Below are 25,903 nucleotides of genomic sequence, written 5' to 3' on the forward strand. Positions count from 1 at the left end.
CAACAACACCTCGGGACGACTGCAGCGGCGGCGTTTATTCGGATCAGAGGCCGCCTTCGCCGGTGCGGGGCTAGCAAAGACGACGAAGCTGAGAGGCGCCGGCGGCGATCGAGCGAGCAACAACACCGCGGGACGACTGCAGCGGCGGCATTTATTCGGATCAAAGGCCGCCTTCGCCGGTGCGGGGCTAGCAAAGACGACGAAGCTGAGACACGCTGGCGGCGATCGAGCGAGCAACAACGCCGCGGGACGACTACAGCGGCGGCGTTTATTCGGATCAGAGGCCGCCTTCGCCGGTGCGGGGCTAGCAAAGACGACGAAGCTGAGACACGCCGGCGGCGATCGAGCGAGCAACAACACCGCGGGACGACTGCAGCGGCGGCGTTTATTCGGATCAGAGGCCGCCTTCGCCGGTGCGGGGCTAGCAAAGACGACGAAGCTGAGACACGCCGGCGGCGATCGAGCGAGCAACAACACCGCGGGACGACTGCAGCGGCGGCGTTTATTCGGATCAGAGGCCGCCTTCGCCGGTGCGCCGCTAGCAAAGACGACGAAGCTGAGACACGCCGGCGGCGATCGAGCGAGCAACAACACCGCGGGACGACTGCAGCGGCGGCGTTTATTCGGATCAGAGGCCGCCTTCGCCGGTGCGCCGCTAGCAAAGACGACGAAGCTGAGACACGCCGGCGGCGATCGAGCGAGCAACAACACCGCGGGACGACTGCAGCGGCGGCGTTTATTCGGATCAGAGGCCGCCTTCGCCGGTGCGGGGCTAGCAAAGACGACGAAGCTGAGACACGCCGGCGGCGATCGAGCGAGCAACAACACCGCGGGACGACTGCAGCGGCGGCGTTTATTCGGATCAGAGGCCGCCTTCGCCGGTGCGGGGCTAGCAAAGACGACGAAGCTGAGACACGCCGGCGGCGATCGAGCGAGCAACAACACCGCGGGATGACTGCAGCGGCGGCGTTTATTCGGATCAGAGGCCGCCTTCGCCGGTGCGGGGCTAGCAAAGACGACGAAGCTGAGACACGCCGGCGGCGATCGAGCGAGCAACAACACCGCGGGACGACTGCAGCGGCGGCGTTTATTCGGATCAGAGGCCGCCTTCGCCGGTGCGGGGCTAGCAAAGACGACGAAGCTGAGACACGCCGGCGGCGATCGACCGAGCAACAACACCGCGGGACGACTGCAGCGGCGGCGTTTATTCGGATCAGAGGCCGCCTTCGCCGGTGCGGGGCTAGCAAAGACGACGAAGCTGAGACACGCTGGCGGCGATCGAGCGAGCAACAACACCGCGGGACGACTGCAGCGGCGGCGTTTATTCGGATCAGAGGCCGCCTTCGCCGGTGCGCCGCTAGCAAAGACGACGAAGCTGAGACACGCTGGCGGCGATCGAGCGAGCAACAACACCGCGGGACGACTGCAGCGGCGGCGTTTATTCGGATCAGAGGCCGCCTTCGCCGGTGCGCCGCTAGCAAAGACGACGAAGCTGAGACACGCTGGCGGCGATCGAGCGAGCAACAACACCGCGGGACGACTGCAGCGGCGGCGTTTATTCGGATCAGAGGCCGCCTTCGCCGGTGCGCCGCTAGCAAAGACGACGAAGCTGAGACACGCTGGCGGCGATCGAGCGAGCAACAACACCGCGGGACGACTGCAGCGGCGGCGTTTATTCGGATCAAAGGCCGCCTTCGCCGGTGCGGGGCTAGCAAAGACGACGAAGCTGAGACACGCTGGCGGCGATCGAGCGAGCAACAACACCGCGGGACGACTGCAGCGGCGGCGTTTATTCGGATCAGAGGCCGCCTTCGCCGGTGCGCCGCTAGCAAAGACGACGAAGCTGAGACACGCTGGCGGCGATCGAGCGAGCAACAACACCGCGGGACGACTGCAGCGGCGGCGTTTATTCGGATCAGAGGCCGCCTTCGCCGGTGCGCCGCTAGCAAAGACGACGAAGCTGAGACACGCTGGCGGCGATCGAGCGAGCAACAACACCGCGGGACGACTGCAGCGGCGGCGTTTATTCGGATCAGAGGCCGCCTTCGCCGGTGCGCCGCTAGCAAAGACGACGAAGCTGAGACACGCTGGCGGCGATCGAGCGAGCAACAACACCGCGGGACGACTGCAGCGGCGGCGTTTATTCGGATCAGAGGCCGCCTTCGCCGGTGCGCCGCTAGCAAAGACGACGAAGCTGAGACACGCTGGCGGCGATCGAGCGAGCAACAACACCGCGGGACGACTGCAGCGGCGGCGTTTATTCGGATCAGAGGCCGCCTTCGCCGGTGCGCCGCTAGCAAAGACGACGAAGCTGAGACACGCTGGCGGCGATCGAGCGAGCAACAACACCGCGGGACGACTGCAGCGGCGGCGTTTATTCGGATCAAAGGCCGCCTTCGCCGGTGCGGGGCTAGCAAAGACGACGAAGCTGAGACACGCTGGCGGCGATCGAGCGAGCAACAACACCGCGGGACGACTGCAGCGGCGGCGTTTATTCGGATCAGAGGCCGCCTTCGCCGGTGCGCCGCTAGCAAAGACGACGAAGCTGAGACACGCTGGCGGCGATCGAGCGAGCAACAACACCGCGGGACGACTGCAGCGGCGGCGTTTATTCGGATCAGAGGCCGCCTTCGCCGGTGCGCCGCTAGCAAAGACGACGAAGCTGAGACACGCTGGCGGCGATCGAGCGAGCAACAACACCGCGGGACGACTGCAGCGGCGGCGTTTATTCGGATCAGAGGCCGCCTTCGCCGGTGCGGGGCTAGCAAAGACGACGAAGCTGAGACACGCTGGCGGCGATCGAGCGAGCAACAACACCGCGGGACGACTGCAGCGGCGGCGTTTATTCGGATCAGAGGCCGCCTTCGCCGGTGCGCCGCTAGCAAAGACGACGAAGCTGAGACACGCTGGCGGCGATCGAGCGAGCAACAACACCGCGGGACGACTGCAGCGGCGGCGTTTATTCGGATCAGAGGCCGCCTTCGCCGGTGCGGGGCTAGCAAAGACGACGAAGCTGAGACACGCCGGCGGCGATCGACCGAGCAACAACACCGCGGGACGACTGCAGCGGCGGCGTTTATTCGGATCAGAGGCCGCCTTCGCCGGTGCGGGGCTAGCAAAGACGACGAAGCTGAGACACGCTGGCGGCGATCGAGCGAGCAACAACACCGCGGGACGACTGCAGCGGCGGCGTTTATTCGGATCAGAGGCCGCCTTCGCCGGTGCGCCGCTAGCAAAGACGACGAAGCTGAGACACGCTGGCGGCGATCGAGCGAGCAACAACACCGCGGGACGACTGCAGCGGCGGCGTTTATTCGGATCAGAGGCCGCCTTCGCCGGTGCGCCGCTAGCAAAGACGACGAAGCTGAGACACGCTGGCGGCGATCGAGCGAGCAACAACACCGCGGGACGACTGCAGCGGCGGGGTTTATTCGGATCAGAGGCCGCCTTCGCCGGTGCGGGGTTAGCAAAGACGACGAAGCTGAGACACGCTGGCGGCGATCGAGCGAGCAACAACACCGCGGGACGACTGCAGCGGCGGCGTTTATTCGGATCAAAGGCCGCCTTCGCCGGTGCGGGGCTAGCAAAGACGACGAAGCTGAGACACGCCGGCGGCGATCGAGCGAGCAACAACACCGCGGGACGACTGCAGCGGCGGCGTTTATTCGGATCAGAGGCCGCCTTCGCCGGTGCGGGGTTAGCAAAGACGACGAAGCTGAGACACGCTGGCGGCGATCAAGCGAGCAACAACACCGCGGGACGACTGCAGCGGCGGCGTTTATTCGGATCAAAGGCCGCCTTCGCCGGTGCGGGGTTAGCAAAGACGACGAAGCTGAGACACGCTGGCGGCGATCGAGCGAGCAACAACACCGCGGGACGACTGCAGCGGCGGCGTTTATTCGGATTAGAGGCCGCCTTCACCGGTGCGGGGCTAGCAAAGACGACGAAGCTGAGACACGCCGGCGGCGATCGAGCGAGCAACAACACCGCGGGACGACTGCAGCGGCGGCGTTTATTCGGATCAGAGGCCGCCTTCGCCGGTGCGGGGCTAGCAAAGACGACGAAGCTGAGACACGCCGGCGGCGATCGAGCGAGCAACAACACCTCGGGACGACTGCAGCGGCGGCGTTTATTCGGATCAGAGGCCGCCTTCGCCGGTGCGGGGCTAGCAAAGACGACGAAGCTGAGAGGCGCCGGCGGCGATCGAGCGAGCAACAACACCGCGGGACGACTGCAGCGGCGGCATTTATTCGGATCAAAGGCCGCCTTCGCCGGTGCGGGGCTAGCAAAGACGACGAAGCTGAGACACGCTGGCGGCGATCGAGCGAGCAACAACGCCGCGGGACGACTACAGCGGCGGCGTTTATTCGGATCAGAGGCCGCCTTCGCCGGTGCGGGGCTAGCAAAGACGACGAAGCTGAGACACGCCGGCGGCGATCGAGCGAGCAACAACACCGCGGGACGACTGCAGCGGCGGCGTTTATTCGGATCAGAGGCCGCCTTCGCCGGTGCGCCGCTAGCAAAGACGACGAAGCTGAGACACGCTGGCGGCGATCGAGCGAGCAACAACACCGCGGGACGACTGCAGCGGCGGCGTTTATTCGGATCAGAGGCCGCCTTCGCCGGTGCGGGGTTAGCAAAGACGACGAAGCTGAGACACGCTGGCGGCGATCGAGCGAGCAACAACACCGCGGGACGACTGCAGCGGCGGCGTTTATTCGGATCAGAGGCCGCCTTCGCCGGTGCGCCGCTAGCAAAGACGACGAAGCTGAGACACGCTGGCGGCGATCGAGCGAGCAACAACACCGCGGGACGACTGCAGCGGCGGCGTTTATTCGGATCAGAGGCCGCCTTCGCCGGTGCGGGGTTAGCAAAGACGACGAAGCTGAGACACGCTGGCGGCGATCGAGCGAGCAACAACACCGCGGGACGACTGCAGCGGCGGCGTTTATTCGGATCAAAGGCCGCCTTCGCCGGTGCGGGGCTAGCAAAGACGACGAAGCTGAGACACGCCGGCGGCGATCGAGCGAGCAACAACACCGCGGGACGACTGCAGCGGCGGCGTTTATTCGGATCAGAGGCCGCCTTCGCCGGTGCGGGGTTAGCAAAGACGACGAAGCTGAGACACGCTGGCGGCGATCGAGCGAGCAACAACACCGCGGGACGACTGCAGCGGCGGCGTTTATTCGGATCAAAGGCCGCCTTCGCCGGTGCGGGGTTAGCAAAGACGACGAAGCTGAGACACGCTGGCGGCGATCGAGCGAGCAACAACACCGCGGGACGACTGCAGCGGCGGCGTTTATTCGGATCAGAGGCCGCCTTCACCGGTGCGGGGCTAGCAAAGACGACGAAGCTGAGACACGCCGGCGGCGATCGAGCGAGCAACAACACCGCGGGACGACTGCAGCGGCGGCGTTTATTCGGATCAGAGGCCGCCTTCGCCGGTGCGGGGCTAGCAAAGACGACGAAGCTGAGACACGCCGGCGGCGATCGAGCGAGCAACAACACCTCGGGACGACTGCAGCGGCGGCGTTTATTCGGATCAGAGGCCGCCTTCGCCGGTGCGGGGCTAGCAAAGACGACGAAGCTGAGAGGCGCCGGCGGCGATCGAGCGAGCAACAACACCGCGGGACGACTGCAGCGGCGGCATTTATTCGGATCAAAGGCCGCCTTCGCCGGTGCGGGGCTAGCAAAGACGACGAAGCTGAGACACGCTGGCGGCGATCGAGCGAGCAACAACGCCGCGGGACGACTACAGCGGCGGCGTTTATTCGGATCAGAGGCCGCCTTCGCCGGTGCGGGGCTAGCAAAGACGACGAAGCTGAGACACGCCGGCGGCGATCGAGCGAGCAACAACACCGCGGGACGACTGCAGCGGCGGCGTTTATTCGGATCAGAGGCCGCCTTCGCCGGTGCGGGGCTAGCAAAGACGACGAAGCTGAGACACGCCGGCGGCGATCGAGCGAGCAACAACACCGCGGGACGACTGCAGCGGCGGCGTTTATTCGGATCAGAGGCCGCCTTCGCCGGTGCGCCGCTAGCAAAGACGACGAAGCTGAGACACGCCGGCGGCGATCGAGCGAGCAACAACACCGCGGGACGACTGCAGCGGCGGCGTTTATTCGGATCAGAGGCCGCCTTCGCCGGTGCGCCGCTAGCAAAGACGACGAAGCTGAGACACGCCGGCGGCGATCGAGCGAGCAACAACACCGCGGGACGACTGCAGCGGCGGCGTTTATTCGGATCAGAGGCCGCCTTCGCCGGTGCGGGGCTAGCAAAGACGACGAAGCTGAGACACGCCGGCGGCGATCGAGCGAGCAACAACACCGCGGGACGACTGCAGCGGCGGCGTTTATTCGGATCAGAGGCCGCCTTCGCCGGTGCGGGGCTAGCAAAGACGACGAAGCTGAGACACGCCGGCGGCGATCGAGCGAGCAACAACACCGCGGGATGACTGCAGCGGCGGCGTTTATTCGGATCAGAGGCCGCCTTCGCCGGTGCGGGGCTAGCAAAGACGACGAAGCTGAGACACGCCGGCGGCGATCGAGCGAGCAACAACACCGCGGGACGACTGCAGCGGCGGCGTTTATTCGGATCAGAGGCCGCCTTCGCCGGTGCGGGGCTAGCAAAGACGACGAAGCTGAGACACGCCGGCGGCGATCGACCGAGCAACAACACCGCGGGACGACTGCAGCGGCGGCGTTTATTCGGATCAGAGGCCGCCTTCGCCGGTGCGGGGCTAGCAAAGACGACGAAGCTGAGACACGCTGGCGGCGATCGAGCGAGCAACAACACCGCGGGACGTCTGCAGCGGCGGCGTTTATTCGGATCAGAGGCCGCCTTCGCCGGTGCGGGGCTAGCAAAGACGACGAAGCTGAGACACGCTGGCGGCGATCGAGCGAGCAACAACACCGCGGGACGACTGCAGCGGCGGCGTTTATTCGGATCAGAGGCCGCCTTCGCCGGTGCGGGGCTAGCAAAGACGACGAAGCTGAGACACGCTGGCGGCGATCGAGCGAGCAACAACACCGCGGGACGACTGCAGCGGCGGCGTTTATTCGGATCAGAGGCCGCCTTCGCCGGTGCGGGGCTAGCAAAGACGACGAAGCTGAGACACGCCGGCGGCGATCGAGCGAGCAACAACACCGCGGGACGACTGCAGCGGCGGCGTTTATTCGGATCAGAGGCCGCCTTCGCCGGTGCGGGGCTAGCAAAGACGACGAAGCTGAGACACGCCGGCGGCGATCGAGCGAGCAACAACACCGCGGGACGACTGCAGCGGCGGCGTTTATTCGGATCAGAGGCCGCCTTCGCCGGTGCGGGGCTAGCAAAGACGACGAAGCTGAGACACGCTGGCGGCGATCGAGCGAGCAACAACACCGCGGGACGACTGCAGCGGCGGCGTTTATTCGGATCAGAGGCCGCCTTCGCCGGTGCGGGGCTAGCAAAGACGACGAAGCTGAGACACGCCGGCGGCGATCGAGCGAGCAACAACACCGCGGGACGACTGCAGCGGCGGCGCTTATTCGGATCAGAGGCCGCCTTCGCCGGTGCGGGGCTAGCAAAGACGACGAAGCTGAGACACGCCGGCGGCGATCGAGCGAGCAACAACACCGTGGGACGACTGCAGCGGCGGCGTTTATTCGGATCAGAGGCCGCCTTCGCCGGTGCGGGGCTAGCAAAGACGACGAAGCTGAGACACGCTGGCGGCGATCGAGCGAGCAACAACACCGCGGGACGACTGCAGCGGCGGCGTTTATTCGGATCAGAGGCCACCTTCGCCGGTGCGGGGCTAGCAAAGACGACGAAGCTGAGACACGCTGGCGGCGATCGAGCGAGCAACAAAACCGCGGGACGACTGCAGCGGCGGCGTTTATTCGGATCAGAGGCCGCCTTCGCCGGTGCGGGGCTAGCAAAGACGACGAAGCTGAGACACGCCGGCGGCGATCGAGCGAGCAACAACACCGCGGGACGACTGCAGCGGCGGCGTTTATTCGGATCAGAGGCCGCCTTCGCCGGTGCGGGGCTAGCAAAGACGACGAAGCTGAGACACGCCGGCGGCGATCGAGCGAGCAACAACACTGCGGGACGACTGCAGCGGCGGCATTTATTCGGATCAAAGGCCGCCTTCGCCGGTGCGGGGCTAGCAAAGACGACGAAGCTGAGACACGCCGGCGGCGATCGAGCGAGCAACAACACCGCGGGACGACTGCAGCGGCGGCATTTATTCGGATCAGAGGCCGCCTTCGCCGGTGCGGGGTTAGCAAAGACGACGAAGCTGAGACACGCTGGCGGCGATCGAGCGAGCAACAACACCGCGGGACGACTGCAGCGGCGGCGTTTATTCGGATCAGAGGCCGCCTTCGCCGGTGCGGGGCTAGCAAAGACGACGAAGCTGAGACACGCTGGCGGCGATCGAGCGAGCAACAACACCGCAGGACGACTGCAGCGGCGGCGTTTATTCGGATCAAAGGCTGCCTTCGCCGGTGCGGGGCTAGCAAAGACGACGAAGCTGAGACACGCCGGCGGCGATCGAGCGAGCAACAACACCGCGGGACGACTGCAGCGGCGGCGTTTATTCGGATCAGAGGCCGCCTTCGCCGGTGCGGGGTTAGCAAAGACGACGAAGCTGAGACACGCCGGCGGCGATCGAGCGAGCAACAACACCGCGGGACGACTGCAGCGGCGGCGTTTATTCGGATCAGAGGCCGCCTTCGCCGGTGCGGGGCTAGCAAAGACGACGAAGCTGAGACACGCTGGCGGCGATCGAGCGAGCAACAACACCGCGGGACGACTGCAGCGGCGGCGTTTATTCGGATCAGAGGCCGCCTTCGCCGGTGCGGGGTTAGCAAAGACGACGAAGCTGAGACACGCTGGCGGCGATCGAGCGAGCAACAACACCGCGGGACGACTGCAGCGGCGGCGTTTATTCGGATCAGAGGCTGCCTTCGCCGGTGCGGGGCTAGCAAAGACGACGAAGCTGAGACACGCTGGCGGCGATCGAGCGAGCAACAACACCGCGGGACGACTGCAGCGGCGGCGTTTATTCGGATCAGAGGCCGCCTTCGCCGGTGCGGGGCTAGCAAAGACGACGAAGCTGAGACACGCTGGCGGCGATCGAGCGAGCAACAACACCGCGGGACGACTGCAGCGGCGGCGTTTATTCGGATCAGAGGCCGCCTTCGCCGGTGCGGGGCTAGCAAAGACGACGAAGCTGAGACACGCCGGCGGCGATCGAGCGAGCAACAACACCGCAGGACGACTGCAGCGGCGGCGTTTATTCGGATCAGAGGCCGCCTTCGCCGGTGCGGGGCTAGCAAAGACGACGAAGCTGAGACACGCCGGCGGCGATCGAGCGAGCAACAACACCGCAGGACGACTGCAGCGGCGGCGTTTATTCGGATCAGAGGCCGCCTTCGCCGGTGCGGGGTTAGCAAAGACGACGAAGCTGAGACACGCCGGCGGCGATCGAGCGAGCAACAACACCGCGGGACGACTGCAGCGGCGGCGTTTATTCGGATCAGAGGCCGCCTTCGCCGGTGCGGGGCTAGCAAAGACGACGAAGCTGAGACACGCCGGCGGCGATCGAGCGAGCAACAACACCGCGGGACGACTGCAGCGGCGGCATTTATTCGGATCAGAGGCCGCCTTCGCCGGTGCGGGGCTAGCAAAGACGACGAAGCTGAGACACGCTGGCGGCGATCGAGCGAGCAACAACACCGCGGGACGACTGCAGCGGCGGCGTTTATTCGGATCAGAGGCCGCCTTCGCCGGTGCGGGGCTAGCAAAGACGACGAAGCTGAGACACGCCGGCGGCGATCGAGCGAGCAACAACACCGCGGGACGACTGCAGCGGCGGCGTTTATTCGGATCAGAGGCCGCCTTCGCCGGTGCGGGGCTAGCAAAGACGACGAAGCTGAGACACGCTGGCGGCGATCGAGCGAGCAACAACACCGCGGGACGACTGCAGCGGCGGCGTTTATTCGGATCAAAGGCCGCCTTCGCCGGTGCGGGGCTAGCAAAGACGACGAAGCTGAGACACGCTGGCGGCGATCGAGCGAGCAACAACACCGCGGGACGACTGCAGCGGCGGCGTTTATTCGGATCAGAGCCCGCCTTCGCCGGTGCGGGGTTAGCAAAGACAACGAAGCTGAGACACGCTGGCGGCGATCGAGCGAGCAACAACACCGCGGGACGACTGCAGCGGCGGCGTTTATTCGGATCAAAGGCCGCCTTCGCCGGTGCGGGGCTAGCAAAGACGACGAAGCTGAGACACGCCGGCGGCGATCGAGCGAGCAACAACACCGCGGGACGACTGCAGCGGCGGCGTTTATTCGGATCAGAGGCCGCCTTCGCCGGTGCGCCGCTGGCAAAGACGACGAAGCTGAGACACGCTGGCGGCGATCGAGCGAGCAACAACACCGCGGGACGACTGCAGCGGCGGCGTTTATTCGGATGAGAGGCCGCCTTCGCCGGTGCGCCGCTAGCAAAGACGACGAAGCTGAGACACGCTGGCGGCGATCGAGCGAGCAACAACACCGCGGGACGACTGCAGCGGCGGCGTTTATTCGGATCAGAGGCCGCCTTCGCCGGTGCGGGGTTAGCAAAGACGACGAAGCTGAGACACGCTGGCGGCGATCGAGCGAGCAACAACACCGCGGGACGACTGCAGCGGCGGCGTTTATTCGGATTAGAGGCCGCCTTCGCCGGTGCGGGGCTAGCAAAGACGACGAAGCTGAGACACGCTGGCGGCGATCGAGCGAGCAACAACACCGCGGGACGACTGCAGCGGCGGCGTTTATTCGGATCAAAGGCCGCCTTCGCCGGTGCGGGGCTAGCAAAGACGACGAAGCTGAGACACGCTGGCGGCGATCGAGCGAGCAACAACACCGCGGGACGACTGCAGCGGCGGCGTTTATTCGGATGAGAGGCCGCCTTCGCCGGTGCGCCGCTAGCAAAGACGACGAAGCTGAGACACGCTGGCGGCGATCGAGCGAGCAACAACACCGCGGGACGACTGCAGCGGCGGCGTTTATTCGGATCAGAGGCCGCCTTCGCCGGTGCGGGGTTAGCAAAGACGACGAAGCTGAGACACGCCGGCGGCGATCGAGCGAGCAACAACACCGCGGGACGACTGCAGCGGCGGCGTTTATTCGGATCAGAGGCCGCCTTCGCCGGTGCGCCGCTAGCAAAGACGACGAAGCTGAGACACGCTGGCGGCGATCGAGCGAGCAACAACACCGCGGGACGACTGCAGCGGCGGCGTTTATTCGGATCAGAGGCCGCCTTCGCCGGTGCGCCGCTAGCAAAGACGACGAAGCTGAGACACGCTGGCGGCGATCGAGCGAGCAACAACACCGCGGGACGACTGCAGCGGCGGCGTTTATTCGGATCAGAGCCCGCCTTCGCCGGTGCGGGGTTAGCAAAGACAATGAAGCTGAGACACGCTGGCGGCGATCGAGCGAGCAACAACACCGCGGGACGACTGCAGCGGCGGCGTTTATTCGGATCAAAGGCCGCCTTCGCCGGTGCGGGGCTAGCAAAGACGACGAAGCTGAGACACGCTGGCGGCGATCGAGCGAGCAACAACACCGCGGGACGACTGCAGCGGCGGCGTTTATTCGGATCAGAGGCCGCCTTCGCCGGTGCGGGGCTAGCAAAGACGACGAAGCTGAGACACGCCGGCGGCGATCGAGCGAGCAACAACACCGCAGGACGACTGCAGCGGCGGCGTTTATTCGGATCAGAGGCCGCCTTCGCCGGTGCGGGGCTAGCAAAGACGACGAAGCTGAGACACGCCGGCGGCGATCGAGCGAGCAACAACACCGCAGGACGACTGCAGCGGCGGCGTTTATTCGGATCAGAGGCCGCCTTCGCCGGTGCGGGGTTAGCAAAGACGACGAAGCTGAGACACGCCGGCGGCGATCGAGCGAGCAACAACACCGCAGGACGACTGCAGCGGCGGCGTTTATTCGGATCAGAGGCCGCCTTCGCCGGTGCGGGGTTAGCAAAGACGACGAAGCTGAGACACGCCGGCGGCGATCGAGCGAGCAACAACACCGCGGGACGACTGCAGCGGCGGCGTTTATTCGGATCAGAGGCCGCCTTCGCCGGTGCGGGGCTAGCAAAGACGACGAAGCTGAGACACGCCGGCGGCGATCGAGCGAGCAACAACACCGCGGGACGACTGCAGCGGCGGCATTTATTCGGATCAGAGGCCGCCTTCGCCGGTGCGGGGTTAGCAAAGACAATGAAGCTGAGACACGCTGGCGGCGATCGAGCGAGCAACAACACCGCGGGACGACTGCAGCGGCGGCGTTTATTCGGATCAAAGGCCGCCTTCGCCGGTGCGGGGCTAGCAAAGACGACGAAGCTGAGACACGCTGGCGGCGATCGAGCGAGCAACAACACCGCGGGACGACTGCAGCGGCGGCGTTTATTCGGATCAGAGGCCGCCTTCGCCGGTGCGGGGCTAGCAAAGACGACGAAGCTGAGACACGCCGGCGGCGATCGAGCGAGCAACAACACCGCAGGACGACTGCAGCGGCGGCGTTTATTCGGATCAGAGGCCGCCTTCGCCGGTGCGGGGCTAGCAAAGACGACGAAGCTGAGACACGCCGGCGGCGATCGAGCGAGCAACAACACCGCAGGACGACTGCAGCGGCGGCGTTTATTCGGATCAGAGGCCGCCTTCGCCGGTGCGGGGTTAGCAAAGACGACGAAGCTGAGACACGCCGGCGGCGATCGAGCGAGCAACAACACCGCAGGACGACTGCAGCGGCGGCGTTTATTCGGATCAGAGGCCGCCTTCGCCGGTGCGGGGTTAGCAAAGACGACGAAGCTGAGACACGCCGGCGGCGATCGAGCGAGCAACAACACCGCGGGACGACTGCAGCGGCGGCGTTTATTCGGATCAGAGGCCGCCTTCGCCGGTGCGGGGCTAGCAAAGACGACGAAGCTGAGACACGCCGGCGGCGATCGAGCGAGCAACAACACCGCGGGACGACTGCAGCGGCGGCATTTATTCGGATCAGAGGCCGCCTTCGCCGGTGCGGGGCTAGCAAAGACGACGAAGCTGAGACACGCTGGCGGCGATCGAGCGAGCAACAACACCGCGGGACGACTGCAGCGGCGGCGTTTATTCGGATCAGAGGCCGCCTTCGCCGGTGCGGGGCTAGCAAAGACGACGAAGCTGAGACACGCCGGCGGCGATCGAGCGAGCAACAACACCGCGGGACGACTGCAGCGGCGGCGTTTATTCGGATCAGAGGCCGCCTTCGCCGGTGCGGGGCTAGCAAAGACGACGAAGCTGAGACACGCTGGCGGCGATCGAGCGAGCAACAACACCGCGGGACGACTGCAGCGGCGGCGTTTATTCGGATCAAAGGCCGCCTTCGCCGGTGCGGGGCTAGCAAAGACGACGAAGCTGAGACACGCTGGCGGCGATCGAGCGAGCAACAACACCGCGGGACGACTGCAGCGGCGGCGTTTATTCGGATCAGAGCCCGCCTTCGCCGGTGCGGGGTTAGCAAAGACAACGAAGCTGAGACACGCTGGCGGCGATCGAGCGAGCAACAACACCGCGGGACGACTGCAGCGGCGGCGTTTATTCGGATCAAAGGCCGCCTTCGCCGGTGCGGGGCTAGCAAAGACGACGAAGCTGAGACACGCCGGCGGCGATCGAGCGAGCAACAACACCGCGGGACGACTGCAGCGGCGGCGTTTATTCGGATCAGAGGCCGCCTTCGCCGGTGCGCCGCTGGCAAAGACGACGAAGCTGAGACACGCTGGCGGCGATCGAGCGAGCAACAACACCGCGGGACGACTGCAGCGGCGGCGTTTATTCGGATGAGAGGCCGCCTTCGCCGGTGCGCCGCTAGCAAAGACGACGAAGCTGAGACACGCTGGCGGCGATCGAGCGAGCAACAACACCGCGGGACGACTGCAGCGGCGGCGTTTATTCGGATCAGAGGCCGCCTTCGCCGGTGCGGGGTTAGCAAAGACGACGAAGCTGAGACACGCTGGCGGCGATCGAGCGAGCAACAACACCGCGGGACGACTGCAGCGGCGGCGTTTATTCGGATTAGAGGCCGCCTTCGCCGGTGCGGGGCTAGCAAAGACGACGAAGCTGAGACACGCTGGCGGCGATCGAGCGAGCAACAACACCGCGGGACGACTGCAGCGGCGGCGTTTATTCGGATCAAAGGCCGCCTTCGCCGGTGCGGGGCTAGCAAAGACGACGAAGCTGAGACACGCTGGCGGCGATCGAGCGAGCAACAACACCGCGGGACGACTGCAGCGGCGGCGTTTATTCGGATGAGAGGCCGCCTTCGCCGGTGCGCCGCTAGCAAAGACGACGAAGCTGAGACACGCTGGCGGCGATCGAGCGAGCAACAACACCGCGGGACGACTGCAGCGGCGGCGTTTATTCGGATCAGAGGCCGCCTTCGCCGGTGCGGGTTTAGCAAAGACGACGAAGCTGAGACACGCCGGCGGCGATCGAGCGAGCAACAACACCGCGGGACGACTGCAGCGGCGGCGTTTATTCGGATCAGAGGCCGCCTTCGCCGGTGCGCCGCTAGCAAAGACGACGAAGCTGAGACACGCTGGCGGCGATCGAGCGAGCAACAACACCGCGGGACGACTGCAGCGGCGGCGTTTATTCGGATCAGAGGCCGCCTTCGCCGGTGCGCCGCTAGCAAAGACGACGAAGCTGAGACACGCTGGCGGCGATCGAGCGAGCAACAACACCGCGGGACGACTGCAGCGGCGGCGTTTATTCGGATCAGAGCCCGCCTTCGCCGGTGCGGGGTTAGCAAAGACAATGAAGCTGAGACACGCTGGCGGCGATCGAGCGAGCAACAACACCGCGGGACGACTGCAGCGGCGGCGTTTATTCGGATCAAAGGCCGCCTTCGCCGGTGCGGGGCTAGCAAAGACGACGAAGCTGAGACACGCCGGCGGCGATCGAGCGAGCAACAACACCGCGGGACGACTGCAGCGGCGGCGTTTATTCGGATCAGAGGCCGCCTTCGCCGGTGCGCCGCTAGCAAAGACGACGAAGCTGAGACACGCTGGCGGCGATCGAGCGAGCAACAACACCGCGGGACGACTGCAGCGGCGGCGTTTATTCGGATCAGAGGCCGCCTTCGCCGGTGCGCCGCTAGCGAAGACGACGAAGCTGAGACACGCTGGCGGCGATCGAGCGAGCAACAACACCGCGGGACGACTGCAGCGGCGGCGTTTATTCGGATGAGAGGCCGCCTTCGCCGGTGCGCCGCTAGCAAAGACGACGAAGCTGAGACACGCTGGCGGCGATCGAGCGAGCAACAACACCGCGGGACGACTGCAGCGGCGGTGTTTATTCGGATCAGAGGCCGCCTTCGCCGGTGCGGGGTTAGCAAAGACGACGAAGCTGAGACACGCTGGCGGCGATCAAGCGAGCAACAACACCGCGGGACGACTGCAGCGGCGGCGTTTATTCGGATCAAAGGCCGCCTTCGCCGGTGCGGGGCTAGCAAAGACGACGAAGCTGAGACACGCCGGCGGCGATCGAGCGAGCAACAACACCGCGGGACGACTGCAGCGGCGGCGTTTATTCGGATCAGAGGCCGCCTTCGCCGGTGCGCCGGTAGCAAAGACGACGAAGCTGAGACACGCTGGCGGCGATCGAGCGAGCAACAACACCGCGGGACGACTGCAGCGGCGGCGTTTATTCGGATCAGAGGCCGACTTCGCCGGTGCGCCGCTAGCGAAGACGACGAAGCTGAGACACGCTGGCGGCGATCGAGCGAGCAACAACACCGCGGGACGACTGCAGCGGCGGCGTTTATTCGGATCAGAGGCCGCCTTCGCCGGTGCGGGGTTAGCAAAGACGACGAAGCTGAGACATGCTGGCGGCGATCGAGCGAGCAACAACACCGCGGGACGACTGCAGCGGCGGCGTTTATTCGGATCAGAGGCCGCCTTCGCCGGTGCGCCGCTAGCAAAGACGACGAAGCTGAGACACGCCGGCGGCGATCGAGCGAGCAACAACAACGCGGGACGACTGCAGCGGCGGCGTTTATTCGGATCAGAGGCCGCCTTCGCCGGTGCGCCGCTAGCAAAGACGACGAAGCTGAGACACGCCGGCGGCGATCGAGCGAGCAACAACACCGCGGGACGACTGCAGCGGCGGCGTTTATTCGGATCAAAGGCCGCCTTCGCCGGTGCGGGGCTAGCAAAGACGACGAAGCTGAGACGCGCCGGCGGCGATCGAGCGAGCAACAACACCGCGGGACGACTGCAGCGGCGGCGTTTATTCGGATTAGAGGCCGCCTTCGCCGGTGCGGGGCTAGCAAAGACGACGAAGCTGAGACACGCCGGCGGCGATCGAGCGAGCAACAACACCGCGGGACGACTGCAGCGGCGGCGTTTATTCGGATTAGAGGCCGCCTTCGCCGGTGCGGGGCTAGCAAAGACGACGAAGCTGAGACACGCCGGCGGCGATCGAGCGAGCAACAACACCGCGGGACGACTGCAGCGGCGGCGTTTATTCGGATTACAGGCCGCCTTCGCCGGTGCGGGGCTAGCAAAGACGACGAAGCTGAGACACGCCGGCGGCGATCGAGCGAGCAACAACACCGCGGGACGACTGCAGCGGCGGCGTTTATTCGGATTAGAGGCCGCCTTCGCCGGTGCGGGGCTAGCAAAGACGACGAAGCTGAGACACGCCGGCGGCGATCGAGCGAGCAACAACACCGCGGGACGACTGCAGCGGCGGCGTTTATTCGGATTAGAGGCCGCCTTCGCCGGTGCGGGGCTAGCAAAGACGACGAAGCTGAGACACGCCGGCGGCGATCGAGCGAGCAACAACACCGCGGGACGACTGCAGCGGCGGCGTTTATTCGGATCAGAGGCCGCCTTCGCCGGTGCGCCGCTAGCAAAGACGACGAAGCTGAGACACGCCGGCGGCGATCGAGCGAGCAACAACACCGCGGGACGACTGCAGCGGCGGCGTTTATTCGGATCAAAGGCCGCCTTCGCCGGTGCGGGGCTAGCAAAGACGACGAAGCTGAGACACGCCGGCGGCGATTGAGCGAGCAACAACAACGCGGGACGACTGCAGCGGCGGCGTTTATTCGGATCAGAGGCCGCCTTCGCCGGTGCGCCGCTAGCAAAGACGACGAAGCTGAGACACGCCGGCGGCGATCGAGCGAGCAACAACACCGCGGGACGACTGCAGCGGCGGCGTTTATTCGGATCAAAGGCCGCCTTCGCCGGGGCGGGGCTAGCAAAGACGACGAAGCTGAGACGCGCCGACGGCGATCGAGCAAGCAACCGCGGGACGACTGCAGCGGCGGCATTTATTCGGATCAAAGGCCGCCTTCGCCGGTGCGCCGCTAGCAAAGACGACGAAGCTGAGACACGCTGGCGGCGATCGAGCGAGCAACAACACCGCGGGACGACTGCAGCGGCGGCGTTTATTCGGATCAGAGGCCGCCTTCGCCGGTGCGGGGCTAGCAAAGACGACGAAGCTGAGACACGCCGGCGGCGATCGAGCGAGCAACAACACCGCGGGACGACTGCAGCGGCGGCGTTTATTCGGATCAAAGGCCGCCTTCGCCGGTGCGGGGCTAGCAAAGACGACGAAGCTGAGACGCGCCGACGGCGATCGAGCAAGCAACCGCGGGACGACTGCAGCGGCGGCATTTATTCGGATCAAAGGCCGCCTTCGCCGGTGCGCCGCTAGCAAAGACGACGAAGCTGAGACACGCCGGCGGCGATCGAGCGAGCAACAACACCGCGGGACGACTGCAGCGGCGGCGTTTATTCGGATTAGAGGCCGCCTTCGCCGGTGCGGGGCTAGCAAAGACGACGAAGCTGAGACACGCCGGCGGCGATCGAGCGAGCAACAACACCGCGGGACGACTGCAGCGGCGGCGTTTATTCGGATCAGAGGCCGCCTTCGCCGGTGCGCCGCTAGCAAAGACGACGAAGCTGAGACACGCCGGCGGCGATCGAGCGAGCAACAACACCGCGGGACGACTGCAGCGGCGGCGTTTATTCGGATCAGAGGCCGCCTTCGCCGGTGCGGGGCTAGCAAAGACGACGAAGCTGAGACACGCCGGCGGCGATCGAGCGAGCAACAACACCGCAGGACGACTGCAGCGGCGGCGTTTATTCGGATCAGAGGCCGCCTTCGCCGGGGCGCCGCTAGCAAAGACGACGAAGCTGAGACACGCCGGCGGCGATCGAGCGAGCAACAACAACGCGGGACGACTGCAGCGGCGGCGTTTATTCGGATCAAAGGCCGCCTTCGCCGGTGCGGGGCTAGCAAAGACGACGAAGCTGAGACACGCCGGCGGCGATCGAGCGAGCAACAACACCGCGGGACGACTGCAGCGGCGGCGTTTATTCGGATCAGAGGCCGCCTTCGCCGGTGCGCCGCTAGCAAAGACGACGAAGCTGAGACACGCCGGCGGCGATCGAGCGAGCAACAACACCGCGGGACGACTGCAGCGGCGGCGTTTATTCGGATTAGAGGCCGCCTTCGCCGGTGCGCCGCTAGCAAAGACGACGAAGCTGAGACACGCTGGCGGCGATCGAGCGAGCAACAACACCGCGGGACGACTGCAGCGGCGGCGTTTATTCGGATCAGAGGCCGCCTTCGCCGGTGCGGGGCTAGCAAAGACGACGAAGCTGAGACACGCCGGCGGCGATCGAGCGAGCAACAACACCGCGGGACGACTGCAGCGGCGGCGTTTATTCGGATCAGAGGCCGCCTTCGCCGGTGCGGGGCTAGCAAAGACGACGAAGCTGAGACACGCTGGCGGCGATCGAGCGAGCAACAACACCGCGGGACGACTGCAGCGGCGGCGTTTATTCGGATCAGAGGCCGCCTTCGCCGGTGCGGGGCTAGCAAAGACGACGAAGCTGAGACACGCCGGCGGCGATCGAGCGAGCAACAACACCTCGGGACGACTGCAGCGGCGGCGTTTATTCGGATCAGAGGCCGCCTTCGCCGGTGCGGGGCTAGCAAAGACGACGAAGCTGAGACACGCTGGCGGCGATCGAGCGAGCAACAACACCGTGGGACGACTGCAGCGGCGGCGTTTATTCGGATCAGAGGCCGCCTTCGCCGGTGCGGGGCTAGCAAAGACGACGAAGCTGAGACACGCCGGCGGCGATCGAGCGAGCAACAACACCGCAGGACGACTGCAGCGGCGGCGTTTATTCGGATCAGAGGCCGCCTTCGCCGGTGCGCCGCTAGCAAAGACGACGAAGCTGAGACACGCCGGCGGCGATCGAGCGAGCAACAACACCGCAGGACGACTGCAGCGGCGGCGTTTATTCGGATCAGAGGCCGCCTTCGCCGGTGCGGGGCTAGCAAAGACGACGAAGCTGAGACACGCCGGCGGCGATCGAGCGAGCAACAACACCGCGGGACGACTGCAGCGGCGGCGTTTATTCGGATCAGAGGCCGCCTTCGCCGGTGCGCCGCTAGCAAAGACGACGAAGCTGAGACACGCCGGCGGCGATCGAGCGAGCAACAACACCGCAGGACGACTGCAGCGGCGGCGTTTATTCGGATCAGAGGCCGCCTTCGCCGGTGCGGGGCTAGCAAAGACGACGAAGCTGAGACACGCTGGCGGCGATCGAGCGAGCAACAACACCGTGGGACGACTGCAGCGGCGGCGTTTATTCGGATCAGAGGCCGCCTTCGCCGGTGCGGGGCTAGCAAAGACGACGAAGCTGAGACACGCCGGCGGCGATCGAGCGAGCAACAACACCGTGGGACGACTGCAGCGGCGGCGTTTATTCGGATCAGAGGCCGCCTTCGCCGGTGCGCCGCTAGCAAAGACGACGAAGCTGAGACACGCCGGCGGCGATCGAGCGAGCAACAACACCGCAGGACGACTGCAGCGGCGGCGTTTATTCGGATCAGAGGCCGCCTTCGCCGGTGCGGGGCTAGCAAAGACGACGAAGCTGAGACACGCCGGCGGCGATCGAGCGAGCAACAACACCGCGGGACGACTGCAGCGGCGGCGTTTATTCGGATCAAAGGCCGCCTTCGCCGGTGCGGGGCTAGCAAAGACGACGAAGCTGAGACACGCCGGCGGCGATCGAGCGAGCAACAGCACCGCGGGACGACTGCAGCGGCGGCGTTTATTCGGATCAGAGGCCGCCTTCGCCGGTGCGGGGCTAGCAAAGACGACGAAGCTGAGACACGCCGGCGGCGATCGAGCGAGCAACAACACCGCGGGACGACTGCAGCGGCGGCGTTTATTCGGATCAGAGGCCGCCTTCGCCGGTGCGGGGCTAGCAAAGACGACGAAGCTGAGACACGCCGGCGGCGATCGAGCGAGCAACAACACCGCGGGACGACTGCAGCGGCGGCGTTTATTCGGATCAGAGGCCGCCTTCGCCGGTGCGGGGCTAGCAAAGACGACGAAGCTGAGACACGCCGGCGGCGATCGAGCGAGCAACAACACCGCGGGACGACTGCAGCGGCGGCGTTTATTCGGATCAAAGGCCGCCTTCGCCGGTGCGGGGCTAGCAAAGACGACAAAGCTGAGACACGCCGGCGGCGATCGAGCGAGCAACAGCACCGCGGGACGACTGCAGCGGCGGCGTTTATTCGGATCAGAGGCCGCCTTCGCCGGTGCGGGGCTAGCAAAGACGACGAAGCTGAGACACGCCGGCGGCGATCGAGCGAGCAACAACACCGCGGGACGACTGCAGCGGCGGCGTTTATTCGGATCAGAGGCCGCCTTCGCCGGTGCGGGGCTAGCAAAGACGACGAAGCTGAGACACGCCGGCGGCGATCGAGCGAGCAACAACACCGCGGGACGACTGCAGCGGCGGCGTTTACTCGGATCAGAGGCCGCCTTCGCCGGTGCGGGGCTAGCAAAGACGACGAAGCTGAGACACGCCGGCGGCGATCGAGCGAGCAACAGCACCGCGGGACGACTGCAGCGGCGGCGTTTATTCGGATCAGAGGCCGCCTTCGCCGGTGCGGGGCTAGCAAAGACGACGAAGCTGAGACACGCCGGCGGCGATCGAGCGAGCAACAGCACCGCGGGACGACTGCAGCGGCGGCGTTTATTCGGATCAGAGGCCGCCTTCGCCGGTGCGGGGCTAGCAAAGACGACGAAGCTGAGACACGCCGGCGGCGATCGAGCGAGCAACAACACCGTGGGACGACTGCAGCGGCGGCGTTTATTCGGATCAAAGGCCGCCTTCGCCGGTGCGGGGCTAGCAAAGACGACGAAGCTGAGACACGCCGGCGGCGATCGAGCGAGCAACAACACCGCGGGACGACTGCAGCGGCGGCGTTTATTCGGATCAGAGGCCGCCTTCGCCGGTGCGGGGCTAGCAAAGACGACGAAGCTGAGACACGCCGGCGGCGATCGAGCGAGCAACAACACCGCGGGACGACTGCAGCGGCGGCGTTTATTCGGATCAAAGGCCGCCTTCGCCGGTGCGGGGCTAGCAAAGACGACGAAGCTGAGACACGCCGGCGGCGATCGAGCGAGCAACAACACCGCGGGACGACTGCAGCGGCGGCGTTTATTCGGATCAGAGGCCGCCTTCGCCGGTGCGGGGCTAGCAAAGACGACGAAGCTGAGACACGCCGGCGGCGATCGAGCGAGCAACAACACCGCGGGACGACTGCAGCGGCGGCGTTTATTCGGATCAGAGGCCGCCTTCGCCGGTGCGGGGCTAGCAAACACGACGAAGCTGAGACACGCCGGCGGCGATCGAGCGAGCAACAACACCGCGGGACGACTGCAGCGGCGGCGTTTATTCGGATCAGAGGCCGCCTTCGCCGGTGCGGGGCTAGCAAAGGCGACGAAGCTGAGACACGCCGGCGGCGATCGAGCGAGCAACAACACCGCGGGACGACTGCAGCGGCGGCGTTTATTCGGATCAGAGGCCGCCTTCGCCGGTGCGGGGCTAGCAAAGACGACGAAGCTGAGACACGCCGGCGGCGATCGAGCGAGCAACAACACCGCGGGACGACTGCAGCGGCGGCATTTATTCGGATCAGAGGCCGCCTTCGCCGGTGCGGGGCTAGCAAAGACGACGAAGCTGAGACACGCCGGCGGCGATCGAGCGAGCAACAGCACCGCGGGACGACTGCAGCGGCGGCGTTTATTCGGATCAGAGGCCGCCTTCGCCGGTGCGGGTCTAGCAAAGACGACGAAGCTGAGACACGCTGGCGGCGATCGAGCGAGCAACAACACCGCGGGACGACTGCAGCGGCGGCGTTTATTCGGATCAGAGGCCGCCTTCGCCGGTGCGGGGCTAGCAAAGACGACGAAGCTGAAACACGCCGGCGGCGATCGAGCGAGGAACAACACCGCGGGACGAATGCAGCGGCGGCGTTTATTCGGATCAGAGGCCGCCTTCGCCGGTGCGGGGCTAGCAAAGACGACGAAGCTGAGACACGCCGGCGGCGATCGAGCGAGCAACAACACCGCGGGACGACTGCAGCGGCGGCGTTTATTCGGATCAGAGGCCGCCTTCGCCGGTGCGGGGCTAGCAAAGACGACGAAGCTGAGACACGCCGGCGGCGATCGAGCGAGCAACAACACCGCGGGACGAATGCAGCGGCGGCGTTTATTCGGATCAGAGGCCGCCTTCGCCGGTGCGGGGCTAGCAAAGACGACGAAGCTGAGACACGCCGGCGGCGATCGAGCGAGCAACAACACCGCGGGACGACTGCAGCGGCGGCGTTTATTCGGATCAGAGGCCGCCTTCGCCGGTGCGGGGCTAGCAAAGACGACGAAGCTGAGACACGCCGGCGGCGATCGAGCGAGCAACAACACCGCGGGACGACTGCAGCGGCGGCGTTTATTCGGATCAGAGGCCGCCTTCGCCGGTGCGGGGCTAGCAAAGACGACGAAGCTGAGACACCCTGGCGGCGATCGAGCGAGCAACAACACCGCGGGACGACTGCAGCGGCGGCGTTTATTCGGATCAGAGGCCACCTTCGCCGGTGCGGGGCTAGCAAAGACGACGAAGCTGAGACACGCTGGCGGCGATCGAGCGAGCAACAACACCGCGGGACGACTGCAGCGGCGGCGTTTATTCGGATCAGAGGCCGCCTTCGCCGGTGCGGGGCTAGCAAAGACGACGAAGCTGAGACACGCCGGCGGCGATCGAGCGAGCAACAACACCGCGGGACGACTGCAGCGGCGGCGTTTATTCGGATCAGAGGCCGCCTTCGCCGGTGCGGGGCTAGCAAAGACGACGAAGCTGAGACACGCTGGCGGCGATCGAGCGAGCAACAACACCGCGGGACGACTGCAGCGGCGGCGTTTATTCGGATCAGAGGCCGCCTTCGCCGGTGCGGGGCTAGCAAAGACGACGAAGCTGAGACACGGTGGCGGCGATCGAGCGAGCAACAACACCGCGGGACGACTGCAGCGGCGGCGTTTATTCGGATCAGAGGCCGCCTTCGCCGGTGCGGGGCTAGCAAAGACGACGAAGCTGAGACACGCTGGCGGCGATCGAGCGAGCAACAACACCGCGGGACGACTGCAGCGGCGGCGTTTATTCGGATCAGAGGCCGCCTTAGCCGGTGCGGGGCTAACAAAGACGACGAAGCTGAGACACGCCGGCGGCGATCGAGCGAGCAACAACACCGCGGGACGACTGCAGCGGCGGCGTTTATTCGGATCAGAGGCCGCCTTCGCCGGTGCGGGGCTAGCAAAGACGACGAAGCTGAGACACGCCGGCGGCGATCGAGCGAGCAACAACACCGCGGGACGACTGCAGCGGCGGCGTTTATTCGGATCATAGGCCGCCTTCGCCAGTGCGGGGCTAGCAAAGACGACGAAGCTGAGACACGCTGGCGGCGATCGAGCGAGCAACAACACCGCGGGACGACTGCAGCGGCGGCGTTTATTCGGATCAGAGGCCACCTTCGCCGGTGCGGGGCTAGCAAAGACGACGAAGCTGAGACACGCTGGCGGCGATCGAGCGAGCAACAACACCGCGGGACGACTGCAGCGGCGGCGTTTATTCGGATCAGAGGCCGCCTTCGCCGGTGCGGGGCTAGCAAAGACGACGAAGCTGAGACACGCCGGCGGCGATCGAGCGAGCAACAACACCGCGGGACGACTGCAGCGGCGGCGTTTATTCGGATCAGAGGCCGCCTTCGCCGGTGCGCCGCTAGCAAAGACGACGAAGCTGAGACACGCCGGCGGCGATCGAGCGAGCAACAACACCGCGGGACGACTGCAGCGGCGGCGTTTATTCGGATCAGAGGCCGCCTTCGCCGGTGCGCCGCTAGCAAAGACGACGAAGCTGAGACGCGCCGACGGCGATCGAGCAAGCAACCGCGGGACGACTGCAGCGGCGGCATTTATTCGGATCAAAGGCCGCCTTCGCCGGTGCGGGGCTAGCAAAGACGACGAAGCTGAGGCACGCCGACGGCGAATGGGCGAGGAACAGCACCGCGGGACGACTGCAACTGCGGCATTTATTCGGATCAAAGGCGCGAAATAAGCAAGAGCAATTTTTATTTGAATCATAACACCCGATATCCAAGTTGGGGACCACACACCTTTGCTGGGTCTTTTCTGTGAACTTTTTACAGAGACACGGGGTGCCGCATTCAAAACACAGCTCCGTTTGCAAAATATGGGGGCCCTGAAAAGGACCGTTTAGACCGCTACCAGAACCTATAACTGACGTAACGAGCAATTGACGAGCGGTTGGCGCATAAGTCGTCTTTATGCATGCAGGCAGGTGACGGGCTCTGCGCAGCGGATTACTCGAAGTCACCGTGGCCGTCAGAATCCTCGCCCTGTCTGCGTCGGGGCTCTAGATTTTGGCGGCTGCAGCGACGAACGACTGGAATCTATCAGTGTTTCCGCGCGCCTTGTCTCCCCTCCAAAACATGAACTTTGCAAGGTGACCAGTGAAATGGTGGCTCTCGCGCCGTCCAGATGGAAGAGAGTTTTTGAGGTGGGCCCAGGTGCATTCCACCGTATTGGTGTGCGCACCAGTGTTCGCGTCGACAAAGTGCAGCTTGTGGTGTACGGTGAGGTGCGTGAAGTGAGCGTCATCTGCAAGCTTGCGATAGCCAGCCCAACAATCAGTGATTATTCTTGTTCCAGGGCGGACCCACTCGGCTATTAGGCCTTGCACGGTTTTAGTGTCACGGGTCTCCACGGGAACAAGAAAGCAGCACCCGCTGCAACGCGCCACACCACCGAAAACCCACTGGCCAGGCCTTAAATACCCGCGATGGTACTTGTGCCGAACGAACATACTCTCGTCCAGTTCTACAGTCACGCCTTCGCCACCAATCATGTCTGAATGCTTAAAGACGGCATTTACCACAACCTCCCGACAAACGCTCGCCCAATCAGTTATTGTCTTACTTGCGATATCAGCCTCCCGCTGAATGACGGCGCACGGTAGGTTCTGGCATCCGGAGGATGATTTTCACGAGTTGGAGAAGCGTCAGGTGGCGATCCTTCGAAAAAGGAACCGCTCCGTACCGAGACCTCGCCCCGGCACTGAACTTTGACCGGCTTCCTCCTGGGCACCTCACGAGTCATCCACACACCGCACCTCCCCCTCCCTCCCCCCCCCCCCCCCCCCCCACCGTGTAGCCATCCGCAGATCTAGCGCGGACTTGCAGCTTGTCACCGCAGCTTCGCACTCTGGACACGCACGAAACCCCAGGAGCCAGGAGCAGGCCAACGCGCTAAAGCAAATTAATTGCTTCAAGAGGGTCTTTCATGGCGCCATGAAGACGGCACAAGTTGAACGCCATGGCACTGCGTTGCTCGCCTCTGGATGAATAAAGCGCTGAGGGGGAACTGCGCGCTTCTTTGCATTTATTATTTTTATTTCATCCGCCATTTTATACCTCGTGAAACAATTCTAACAAACTCATTGG

This window comes from Ixodes scapularis, unplaced genomic scaffold (genome assembly GCF_016920785.2).
Source record: "Ixodes scapularis isolate PalLabHiFi unplaced genomic scaffold, ASM1692078v2 PGA_scaffold6__148_contigs__length_123643588, whole genome shotgun sequence".
Lineage (NCBI taxonomy): Eukaryota > Metazoa > Arthropoda > Arachnida > Ixodida > Ixodidae > Ixodes > Ixodes scapularis.